The sequence below is a fragment of the Rhinoderma darwinii genome, unplaced genomic scaffold (assembly GCF_050947455.1).
Source record: "Rhinoderma darwinii isolate aRhiDar2 unplaced genomic scaffold, aRhiDar2.hap1 Scaffold_731, whole genome shotgun sequence".
Taxonomy (NCBI): Eukaryota; Metazoa; Chordata; class Amphibia; order Anura; family Rhinodermatidae; genus Rhinoderma; species Rhinoderma darwinii.
Genome location: NW_027464293.1, coordinates 113,757 through 125,221, shown reverse-complemented (window position 1 = coordinate 125,221; position 11,465 = coordinate 113,757). Strand labels below are relative to the sequence as shown.

Sequence of the window (11,465 nt, the reverse complement as noted above, 5' to 3'; positions counted from 1 at the left end):
GTCCTTTTTTACTGCATATGCCGCCAGCAGATCTTGGAATACTCCATTCTGTATAAATGTGATGTCATAGGTTCTTCTTCTTGGGTAGTCCTGCACTGCCAAAATCTCCCTCTTTTGGACATTGAAAATGCCAACAAGCACGGTCTCCACCACGAATTTCAAGCCGCAAGTCGTCGCCTTCTCCTCCGAAAGAATAACTCGCACGGTATTCTTAATCCGGGCATACGCCGGTATGTCACCTGGATTTTCATCCATAGTGAATCTTTTGGAATAGTCACGCCACCCGTTGGTGACGTAACGTCTACGCAGCCTCCCCTTTTCGGCCGAAGCCTACACGGGGGTATGTGGATCGCAACTCGTTGCTCAGGACTAAGCCTCTCTCCCAAATAGCAGCACGGGGGTGAAGTCCAGGCGAACCTGGACGATCCCCCGAGGCCGAGAGAGAGGGTACCTGAGCACCTCCTAACCAAGACCAGGCAGCACTGACTACAAGTAATCAGAACTACACTTGATCTCAGCCAGAAGGCCGAGAAGCGATAACCCGAACGGGCCGCGCGTTGCCCGGGCCTGCCCGATACTGCTGTTCAGCCCTTGCAGTGATTCAGCCTACTTCTAGGCAATTCCATGGGGCCCTGCAGGCTCACACACTCACAGCTACACGGGAGGTGAATAAAGGCCGGAGAGGAAGCCAGACAGGATTTGCTTCTTTTGCTTGCACCACAATGCAGTGCTGAAAGAGGAGGAGTCTACATAAAAACGCCTTCCTGGCAACGCCCAAATGCCCTGCTGCCATGCAGATAAACACTGGCAGCGGCAGCAAGTGCATGCCCACAGCCACACCTTGTTCCTTCACACCTTGTATCAGCTGTAATCCAGTCCAGTCCAGTGCTGCCTGCTGAGCAGCACTGACCAACACTGCCTGGGCCCAGGCTTTTATCTCTGAGGCCCCATTATGTAGATTCCTCCTCTTTCAGCACTGCATTGTGGTGCAAGCAAAAGAAGCAAATCCTGTCTGGCTTCCTCTCCGGCCTTTATTCACCTCCCGTGTAGCTGTGAGTGTGTGAGCCTGCAGGGCCCCATGGAATTGCCTAGAAGTAGGCTGAATCGCTGCAAGGGCTGAACAGCAGTATCGGGCAGGCTCGTGCAACGCGCGGCCCGTTCGGGTTATCGCTTCTCGGCCTTTCGGCTAAGCTCAAGTGGCTTGGCTGAGAGGGGCGGGATATCGTGGAGGAGACTCCGGAGTTCTCGGGATAGCGATCACGTGCCCTGGGCATTTGAAGAAAGATGGCGGCAATCAGGAACACGGTGCGCATGGTGGTATCTGCAGACAAGAAGACAAGCATTGGAATCGGCTACATCATGGAAAATATTATCTTGGATTTGGCGTGTGTAAGGTTGGATAAATTATATTGTATTCAGGAGTTCTTCAACATCGGTACGTACGATATTTCTTTTTGTATTGAAGCGGATTGCTTGGATTTTTTTCAATTCCTGAAGGAGAGACACCAGCACAAGTATCTTGAGCACATTACTATTTTGCCTCTTTTTTCTACTATAGAAAAGTGTGTAACAGTCCACATGTACAACCCATTTGTGGAAAAAAGTATGGTTAAGGCTTTCCTGGAAAACTATTGTTCCCACATTAGAGGAGGGGTTGACCAAAAAAACCTGTGGGGAGTTTTTAATGGAAATATTAAGTTTTGGGTCCGTTTAAGATTAGACCCGGATGGTATTGGTGGAGTGAAGCACCCTCCCGCCAATTTTTCTATTGGAGGGAACAAGGGATATTTGCATTATTTTGATATGCCATCATTTTGTCGCAAGTGTTATCATTATGGGCATACTAAAGACCTTTGCACTCAAGGAGTCACATGTAGGAACTGCAAGCAAGCAGGCCATGAGGCAGGGGCATGTCCTGAACCCCGTATGTGTGATATCTGTGGTTCTGCTGACCACACTTGTAGGAGGTGTCCTGGTGTTAACCAGAGATCATTGTTGGGAGCAGCATTGGATGGAAGAGGGAAAAGACCAGTGACGCAGGAAAAGGCCAGAGTGGTGACCTATGCTGATGTTGCAGCTAGCATTGGTTTCCAGGTAATGGGAAACATGGATGATAATGTTGCATCTGCTGCTGGGCTTGCTAGTGTGGCGACGCCCGAAGAAAATGCTGTTTCTCATGTGGAGGGTGTGGTTCCTGGTCTGTCTGCTGGCAATGAAGCCATGCCTGTGAAGGAAGCCCCAGGTGAGCCTGAGAGTGAAGGGGAGGAGCCTAACCTCAGTATGCAGATTGAGGAAATGAGCAGCCCTGAAATGGCTCAGGGAGAGGGATCCCAGGTACTAGAGTGGTCGCTGTCTGAAGATGAAAGAGAGCAAGCCCGTATGCCACATGCTGAAAATGCTGCTATTTTTTATAAGGTGGTTTCTAAGAGGAAAGGCTCTGGCAAAACAGTGAAACGGTTGAAAAGAGGCTGTTTGGACTCTGTAACATCTGAAAATCCTTATGCAATACTGGACTCTGATCAGAGTGGCAGTCCTGAGCTTGCTCAGGTTTTTCCTGGGGCATCCAGCTCTCCCTCAGTGAGTTATTTATGTGAGGAGCAGGTGGCGGATTTGGAGAAAGTGCTGCAATTCCCTAATGATACCTGAGGTTTTCATGCTAGTTTAACCCTTGCACACCTACATGTCTCTGAAAATCAAAATCATTTCACAGAATGTTAGAGTGTTCACCTCGGCCTACAAAAGGGCAGCGGTGCTAGAATATCTTGCCTTAAAAGGTGGGGATATTGTTTGTGTCCAGGAATGTGGTTTGTCCAGGAAACCAAAGAAAAATGAATGGAAATATGGAGAAGCGTATTGGTCTTATTCTTCGACCAATAGGAATGACGGTATTGGTGTTTTGTTGCAAAACAAAAATATTGAAGCTAATCAAGTTTTGGTCATTGAAGAAGGAAGATGCATTTGCCTTAACCTGATTTATTTTGGGTGGAAATTTAAGTTATTTTGCATTTATGGTCATGCATGTAAAAATGACAGACTTGCTCTTTTTGAGAAAATGAAATTTTTTCTGCATGGCAAATTACCCGTGATCATCGTTGGAGATCTAAATTGTGTCTTGGATAAGCGCGAGAGAGCTGGTTCCTTTGAATCTGATGTGGATATCACCGGCAAGTTGTGGAAAAAATACATATTGGATTTTTCTTTGAAGGATGCGGTGGAGACAAAACCGGGTCCTTACACCTATTATGCGGACGATGGGAAGACCAGCTCTCGCTTAGATTATTTTTTATTTTCAGCTCGAGCGATGAAGTGCACCGAGTATGCACAAGAAAAAGTTTGTTTTTCGGATCACGAATGTTTAATAGGGGTTTTTGACGTTAATGAATTTTTTTATGGTAGAGGTGTTTGGAGAATGAATGTGAGTTTTTTGTCTGAGGAGAGGGTTAAGAGTGCGTTTGTCAAAAAATATGTTTTTTGGAGGAGGAAGAAGATTTTATTTTCAAATCTGTGTGAATGGTGGGTATGGATGAAAAAGAAAATTGGAGGGTTTTTCAGGAGACTAGGATACAGGAGAGCGAGGAGGAAAAGGATGCAATACTTACGGTTTAATATGCGTTTATCTTTTTTGCATAAATGTAAATCTTTGGGGATGGATGTGAAGCGTGATTTGGAAGAAACTAAAAAAGAAGTGAGTGATTGGTTTTATGAAAAAGGAAAAGAAATTATTTTTAGATCAAAAGTTGAGGTGAGAGATAAAAATGAAAAATGTACTAGTTTTTTCTTTAAGAAAATGTGTGGAGGAAAAAGTGGGATGAATGTGTTGCTGAACAAGGAAGAAAGGGAGGTATGTGGTAAGGATGTGCTTGATGTGGTGTCTGAGTTTTACAAAAATTTGTATGATAAGAAAAGATGTGATTTGGGTGAGGATGATGAGTTTTTGGATATGATAGAAAACTTAGTTCCTGAGAGTGAATGTTCAGTGTTGCTTGGTGAGATTGTGGGTTTGGAAGTTGAAAAGGTTGTTAAAGGCATGGCAAAAAATAAATCACCAGGGATGGATGGTATTCCGGTTGAATTTTATGTTAGATATTGGGATGTGATTGGTGAAGATGTAGTGGAGATGATGAGAGCTGTGTTTGCTGGTATGAAAATGCCTGTGATCATGAAACAAGGAAATGTGGTCTTGCTGTATAAAAAAGGAGACAAGCGGTGTCTTGAAAATTGGCGGCCAATCACGTTACTAAATGTTGATTATAAAATATATGCTAAGTTGCTAGCTAATCGGATGAGAGAGGTTGTTGAGTATGTGATTGGCGAAGATCAGGTATGTGCAGTTCCTGGGAGAAAGTTGCATGAGAATGTAGGGTTGGTGCGTGACGTACTTGAGGATTGTAAGTGTAGGAAGAAGGGAGTGATTGTGTGTGCATTGGACTTTGAGAAAGCATTTGATCGGGTAGCGCATGTGTTTTTGTTTAAGGTTTTAGAGAGAATGGGGTTTCCAGAGCAGTTTGTGAGATGTCTAAAGAGTTTATATGTGAGTGCAGAGAGTTGTGTGCAGGTGAATGGATTCCTTACAGAACCATTTAAGATTAAGTCTGGTGTGCGGCAGGGTTGTCCTTTGTCCCCGATTTTGTTTATTTGTGTGATGGAGCCTTTGCTGCAAATGATTAGGAAAGATAAAGTTGTGAAAGGTTTTTTGGTGCCTGGGTGTGATGGGAAGCGTGTTAAAGTGTTAGGCTATATGGATGATATTTGTGTTTTGTGTGAGTCAGGGTATGATATGGCTAGAGTGAAACTGATTGTTAATTTATTTTGTATTGCGTCGGCGTTTAAGATTAATTGGGGGAAAAGTAAGTTTAAAGTTTTTTTCAGTCATGAGCGAGTTTGTGATTCGGATATGGAACATGTGAATGGTGTGAAAGTTCTTGGGATAGTGTTTGATGAGGAGCTGAAAGGGAGAGAAAGTTGGGAAGAATTGGGTGGAAGAATTGTAAGGAAATTAGAAATGTGGAGGATGAGAGAGTTATCGTTTTCTGGGAAGGTGCTTATTGTTAAAAGTGTTATTTTACCTATGATTTTGTATGTTGCCTTGGTTTTTCCCCCTCCCGCTGCCACACTGAAAAAGTTGAATAGACTTTTGTTCCTTTTTTTGTGGGGTAGTGGGATGGAGAGGGCAAAAAGGGAAACGCTAATGAAGACTAGAGGAAAGGGTGGCTTGGATTTCCCCAATCTAGAAGTTTTTATTGGAATTAACTGTGTGCGTTTTTTTGTGTGTTTGTTTTTGAAAAAATCGAAAGCGTCCGGGATGATGGAGTATTTGGCTGGGACAGTTATTAGGCGTTTAAAATGGGGGAATAAGAGTTTATGTAGACCTATGGCGTTTGATTGTACTGGGTTTTACTTATATATAGATAGTTTTATCAGGAAATTTCAGTTGGATGATGTAAGAATGGAGAAATATTTGAAAGAGAAGAATGTTGTTAAGAGGATGTGTATGAATAATGTGATGTGCTCTATAAATGGTTTGAATTGTGCAGAGTCTGAATTAGTGTGGAAGAAGATTAATAAGTATGATGTGTCAAATAAACAGAAAGATTTGTTATGGATGTCAGTGCATGGAGTGTTGCCTGTGAGGAGTGTACAGAAAAGAAGAGGTTTGGTTGCGTCTGAGAGATGTCCGAGACAAGGTTGTGGTGATGATGAGGATGTGAGTCATGTGTTTTGGTCATGTAAATATGCTAAAGATGTGTGGAAAAAGTTGAGTGGGTTGTGTGAAGAGATAACGGGTCTGAAGAAACTGACATATGAAATTGTTTTGTTTGGTTTGTGTAGTTTGGGTTGCGAGAAAGACAGAGTGTTGTGGATTTTCTTGGCTTGTGTGAAAGAGGTATTGTGGGATACGAGGAATTTGAATGTGTACAGAAGAGAAGAATTTGAGGTGGATGAAGTGGTTAGAATGGTGTTGGCTAAATTGTTCTTTTATTATAAGTGGGATTTAGAGAAAGGTATGGATGCGGAAGGGATATGGAGAATGTTGAAATGGAGGTACTTGGTGTGATAGTTTGTTAGGATGTATTTGATTATGCAAATTTTGAAAAATAAATAACGAACCATGGTGATGAGTTATTGGAAAATAGAGAAGTAGTTATCTGTAATGGATGGCTATATTTCTCGGTTTTAATAAAATAACCTGAATGGTTTAATAAAAAAAAATAAAAATAAAAAAAAAAAAATAAAAATAAAATCTGTTCTTATCAGTTTAATATCTGATACGTCCCCTATCTGGGGACCATATATTAAATGGATTTTTAGAACAGGGAGATGGAAATAGAGCTTGCTCTGTCCACTCCACGCATTGACCTGGTATTGCAGTATTTCCAGGACCGGTGCACCCTTTCCTTATGTGTTGACTAAAATCAGATTCCAAAAGTGTTTTTTGTGTTTGCCATTGTTTCTGTCTTTCTGAAGGGATCTCCCCTTTTAATCCCATTATTTCAACACCTGTTGGACAATGCATGAGTGATAATGAGCTAATTGATTAAATGCAATTAATGAATACATTGCCACCTCTTGTTTTGTGTCGTCTGTGTGTCTGTGTTTCCGGCATTTCACATTGGAACAGCTCATTCACCTTCCTTGTCTTCTCTCCGCCCTCCCTTTTAGGTAAGTTAAAGAGCTGCACCTGAGCCAGCCACTGATTGATGCAGCACCACAGTCAAATAGTGGAGTGGAGTAGGGGAACAGCAAACAGCCATTAAAGCCGCCCGCCCGCCACAATGGACCTACCTGTGTACACTAGATGGATGTGATGGAATGTACTGTCGTCACTACATTTCAAGAAGGAGTAAGAATTGCAGTTGCAACAAAGCCTTGCTTGCCTACAAAGAGAGCAGCAATTTGGATTTGTTACTATGTTACCTAGAAGAATAACAAACTGTGCAAGGATGGAGGTTGTAGGAGCAAGGAGAAGTTGTCTGTAAAGTTGGTGGATGCTTATTTTCCATTTTGCAGTCCCTTGTCTCCCTCTTGTGGCCTCCTGGAGGCAACTAGCTGTGCAAAAAAAGACAGCCTGGCGGCCGGCTGTTGCAGTGTTGCCCTCTCAGGCAACACTGAGTGACTGACTGAGCCGCACCGTCTTATATAAAGTTCAGACGGAACTTTGCACGTGTCATAGTGGAGCCCTGAGGAGCCAGAGCCAGCTTTCTGACATCATAATGGGGCCTCAGAGATAAAAGCCTGGGCCCAGGCAGTGTTGGTCAGTGCTGCTCAGCAGGCAGCACTGGACTGGACTGGATTACAGCTGATACAAGGTGTGAAGGAACAAGGGGTGGCTGTGGGCATGCACTTGCTGCCGCTGCCAGTGTTTATCTGCATGGCAGCAGGGCATTTGGGCGTTGCCAGGAAGGCGTTTTTATGTAGATTCCTCCTCTTTCAGCACTGCATTGTGGTGCAAGCAAAAGAAGCAAATCCTGTCTGGCTTCCTCTCCGGCCTTTATTCACCTCCCGTGTAGCTGTGAGTGTGTGAGCCTGCAGGGCCCCATGGAATTGCCTAGAAGTAGGCTGAATCGCTGCAAGGGCTGAACAGCAGTATCGGGCAGGCTCGGGCAACGCGCGGCCCGTTCGGGTTATCGCTTCTCGGCCTTTTGGCTAAGATCAAGTGTAGTACCTGCTCAAGCTGAGGTTAGTAATCATTCCTGCCGGTGGTTGTAGGGCCATCGTAGGGGGATGATAGAACGCCGAGGTGAGGGCAGGGAACCACAACGGTCATCGCTCTGGTGTACGCATTTGGTTTAAAGGTACCATTTGTAGGTGACCAGGCGACCGCCGGATCGAGGTCAGGAGGTCGGGTAGTATGAAAGCCCGAGTTGCTATGTGCCCCAGGGCTGGTGACCCTGGGGTGCCCTAACTCACTGGGGGTGGGATCCCACTGAGTGAAGGCACACTTGCACGCACTCTTCTTTCACACTTCTAAGCACACACCTTTTTTTCTCCCGGCCTTCTGGCTGGGAGATGAGGAATTTTTTATACCTGGCGGATGTCCAGGCTGTATCACAGCGCACATCCACTTATTTAATTTTGTTTTTCACTGTGTGTTTGTCACGTTTGTCACAAGGATTTTGGGATGCGGTGCCCTTTTGGGACCCTCCTGAGGTCTAGGGGGAAAATGTGTGGCCTTCTGGTTCCTTTTTCCCCTGCAACCCGGCCTCCCTTCTTCAGAGGGGAGGTGCAACTTGGATGCAGGCTCCTAGGTGGACACTGGGGTGGCAGCCCAGGTAGAAGCCTAGGAGTGTGTTTGGGTCTCCCTAAGCTTCGGCGAGGGGGGACCATCGATCCTTGATCCTCTAGGCCTATGGTTTGGAGGGTCAGGGAATGGTTATGCGGGGCCTCTCTCTTTTAAGAGAAGGGCTGCGATAGACCGCATCCTTGTGCACTTTTTGTGTGGCACCTCTGCACTTTTTATGCACTTGGGTGATAGAAAGCACGACTCGGGCTTTCAAAAAAAAAAAAAAAAAAAAAAAAATCTGTTCTTATCAGTTTAATATCTGATACGTCCCCTATCTGGGGACCATATATTAAATGGATTTTTAGAACAGGGAGATGGAAATAGAGCTTGCTCTGTCCACTCCACGCATTGACCTGGTATTGCAGTATTTCCAGGACCGGTGCACCCTTTCCTTATGTGTTGACTAAAATCAGATTCCAAAAGTGTTTTTTGTGTTTGCCATTGTTTCTGTCTTTCTGAAGGGATCTCCCCTTTTAATCCCATTATTTCAACACCTGTTGGACAATGCATGAGTGATAATGAGCTAATTGATTAAATGCAATTAATGAATACATTGCCACCTCTTGTTTTGTGTCGTCTGTGTGTCTGTGTTTCCGCCATTTCACATTGGAACAGCTCATTCACCTTCCTTGTCTTCTCTCCGCCCTCCCTTTTAGGTAAGTTAAAGAGCTGCACCTGAGCCAGCCACTGATTGATGCAGCACCACAGTCAAATAGTGGAGTGGAGTAGGGGAACAGCAAACAGCCATTAAAGCCGCCCGCCCGCCACAATGGACCTACCTGTGTACACTAGATGGATGTGATGGAATGTACTGTCGTCACTACATTTCAAGAAGGAGTAAGAATTGCAGTTGCAACAAAGCCTTGCTTGCCTACAAAGAGAGCAGCAATTTGGATTTGTTACTATGTTACCTAGAAGAATAACGCCTTCCTGGCAACGCCCAAATGCCCTGCTGCCATGCAGATAAACACTGGCAGCGGCAGCAAGTGCATGCCCACAGCCACCCCTTGTTCCTTCACACCTTGTATCAGCTGTAATCCAGTCCAGTCCAGTGCTGCCTGCTGAGCAGCACTGACCAACACTGCCTGGGCCCAGGCTTTTATCTCTGAGGCCCCATTATGATGTCAGAAAGCTGGCTCTGGCTCCTCAGGGCTCCACTATGACACGTGCAAAGTTCCGTCTGAACTTTATATAAGACGGTGCGGCTCAGTCAGTCACTCAGTGTTGCCTGAGAGGCAGTGTTGGTAAGTGCTGCTCAGCAGGCAGCACTGGACTGGACTGGATTACAGCTGATACAAGGTGTGAAGGAACAAGGGGTGGCTGTGGGCATGCACTTGCTGCCGCTGCCAGTGTTTATCTGCATGGCAGCAGGGCATTTGGGCGTTGCCAGGAAGGCGTTTTTATGTAGATTCCTCCTCTTTCAGCACTGCATTGTGGTGCAAGCAAAAGAAGCAAATCCTGTCTGGCTTCCTCTCCGGCCTTTATTCACCTCCCGTGTAGCTGTGAGTGTGTGAGCCTGCAGGGCCCCATGGAATTGCCTAGAAGTAGGCTGAATCGCTGCAAGGGCTGAACAGCAGTATCGGGCAGGCTCGGGCAACGCGCGGCCCGTTCGGGTTATCGCTTCTCGGCCTTTTGGCTAAGCTCAAGTGGCTTGTCAGAGGGTCTCCTAGCCTGTCATACCCTTGGCCTTAGAGCATTGGCAGTTTACTGTCTGAAGCTCTATGCTGCTATAAGGGGAAGACCACGGAGAACAAGAAGGCGATCGACTGAGTTCCCAGACAGGGATACAGATAATATGGCTTCTTATGGCCGAATCCGATTCCTGGAGCGTGGACAAAATTTTGTGAAGAACGGCATCCGAATTGATATTGGAGAAAATTATCGGGAGGAGTTCGGATTGAAACATCTGGCTACAGAGATCCTGTTTGGACTTCTTCTGGTGGAAAAGAATGACATTCTCTGCCTACAACATCCGGCAAAACACTATTACATCCTGGTCTTGGAGACAACAGCTGCCTGCCAGAACTTCTACCAGACTCTGAAATTGAAAGAGGGGAGTCCAGAGCTGGAGGGACTTAAATTCACGTTGCTCTACTCCTATGGTGAAGCGTATGTGACTGTCTTTATGTACAATCCGTATGTCACCATGGACAATATTGCTCGGTTCCTGCTGCGGTATTGTACGGACATTAAAAATGGCCAGAAGGTGATGGACGAAGTTGGCCTATGGACAGGCAAATACAAATTTTTGGTGAAGTTTGGAGCAGACCCAGATGGGATTGGGGGAGTTCACCACCCGCCTTCCAATTTCACCATTGGCCGTGACAGAGGCTATCTGTTCTACAATAATATGCCCTCCTATTGTAGGAAATGTAGGAAGTTTGGGCACAAGCCAGATGGATGTAAAGCAGAGGCGGCTGACACACGCTTCTGCAGTCACTGTGGGAAGCTTGGCCACAATAGAGACGAGTGTCAGGCGGAGATCACATGTAATCTGTGTGGTGGGAAGAGACACACATTCAAAGATTGCCCAGATAGGGTAAAGACTTGGGCGCAGGTTGCAGCGTCAGCTCAACAACAACCTGGACTGACTATTCTATCCAAGGAGCCTGCTGCTGGGCCATCTGTTGCTGGCCTCATACGGAAGGTGGCCCCAGTATCAGAGGGAAAAAAGAACCTATCCATTATCCTGAGTCCTTCCGTAATGGTGGCCGGTCCTGTAGCAGTTACAGAGTCCGATGTCCCATCCGAAGCCGAGGGTCTGCCATCTAGCGGTTCTCGTGTGACTGATGTCCGCTCTCCCAGTCTTCCTGATGGCCAAGAGGATGACTGGGGCGAAGTTATGGAGCTGGAGGAGAAAAGAAAAAGGAAAAAGGTTGAGTCGGCTGAGTCTAGTAGTGTCAAGTCGAAAAAGGCTATGAAGGCAAAATTAAAAGACGTACAGCCAGTGCTGGCAATGGAGACACCGCAGCCAGTATCGGCAATTGAAATGTCCCAACCTATCCAGCCCACCATGGATATCCAGGAGTTCGCAACTCCAAGCCTGGGGGATATACTTCCTGAACTTTCTGATTCTGATGGGTCATCATGAAGTCTGAATGATGTCCTGTCTGAAGTTGCTCTCGCTGAATGTGAGGAGTGTGAGGAGCTCTGCCAGAAGGGCTGCCTTTTTTTCGTTTTTGAG

General features: G+C 45.7%; 1 non-coding gene and 2 pseudogenes across 1 annotated transcript; all 3 read left to right on the top strand.

The window, feature by feature from the left end:
- The first annotated feature begins 6,209 nt into the window (after positions 1-6,209).
- LOC142729686 (U2 spliceosomal RNA) lies at positions 6,210-6,394 on the top strand. Its single transcript, XR_012878436.1, has one exon. It is a non-coding gene; the product is annotated as a U2 spliceosomal RNA (small nuclear RNA).
- Positions 6,395-7,624: 1,230 nt separating this feature from the next.
- LOC142729703 (U2 spliceosomal RNA) lies at positions 7,625-7,690 on the top strand (annotated as a pseudogene).
- Positions 7,691-8,449: 759 nt separating this feature from the next.
- Positions 8,450-8,671, top strand: LOC142729697 (U2 spliceosomal RNA; annotated as a pseudogene).
- The last annotated feature ends 2,794 nt before the right edge of the window (positions 8,672-11,465 follow it).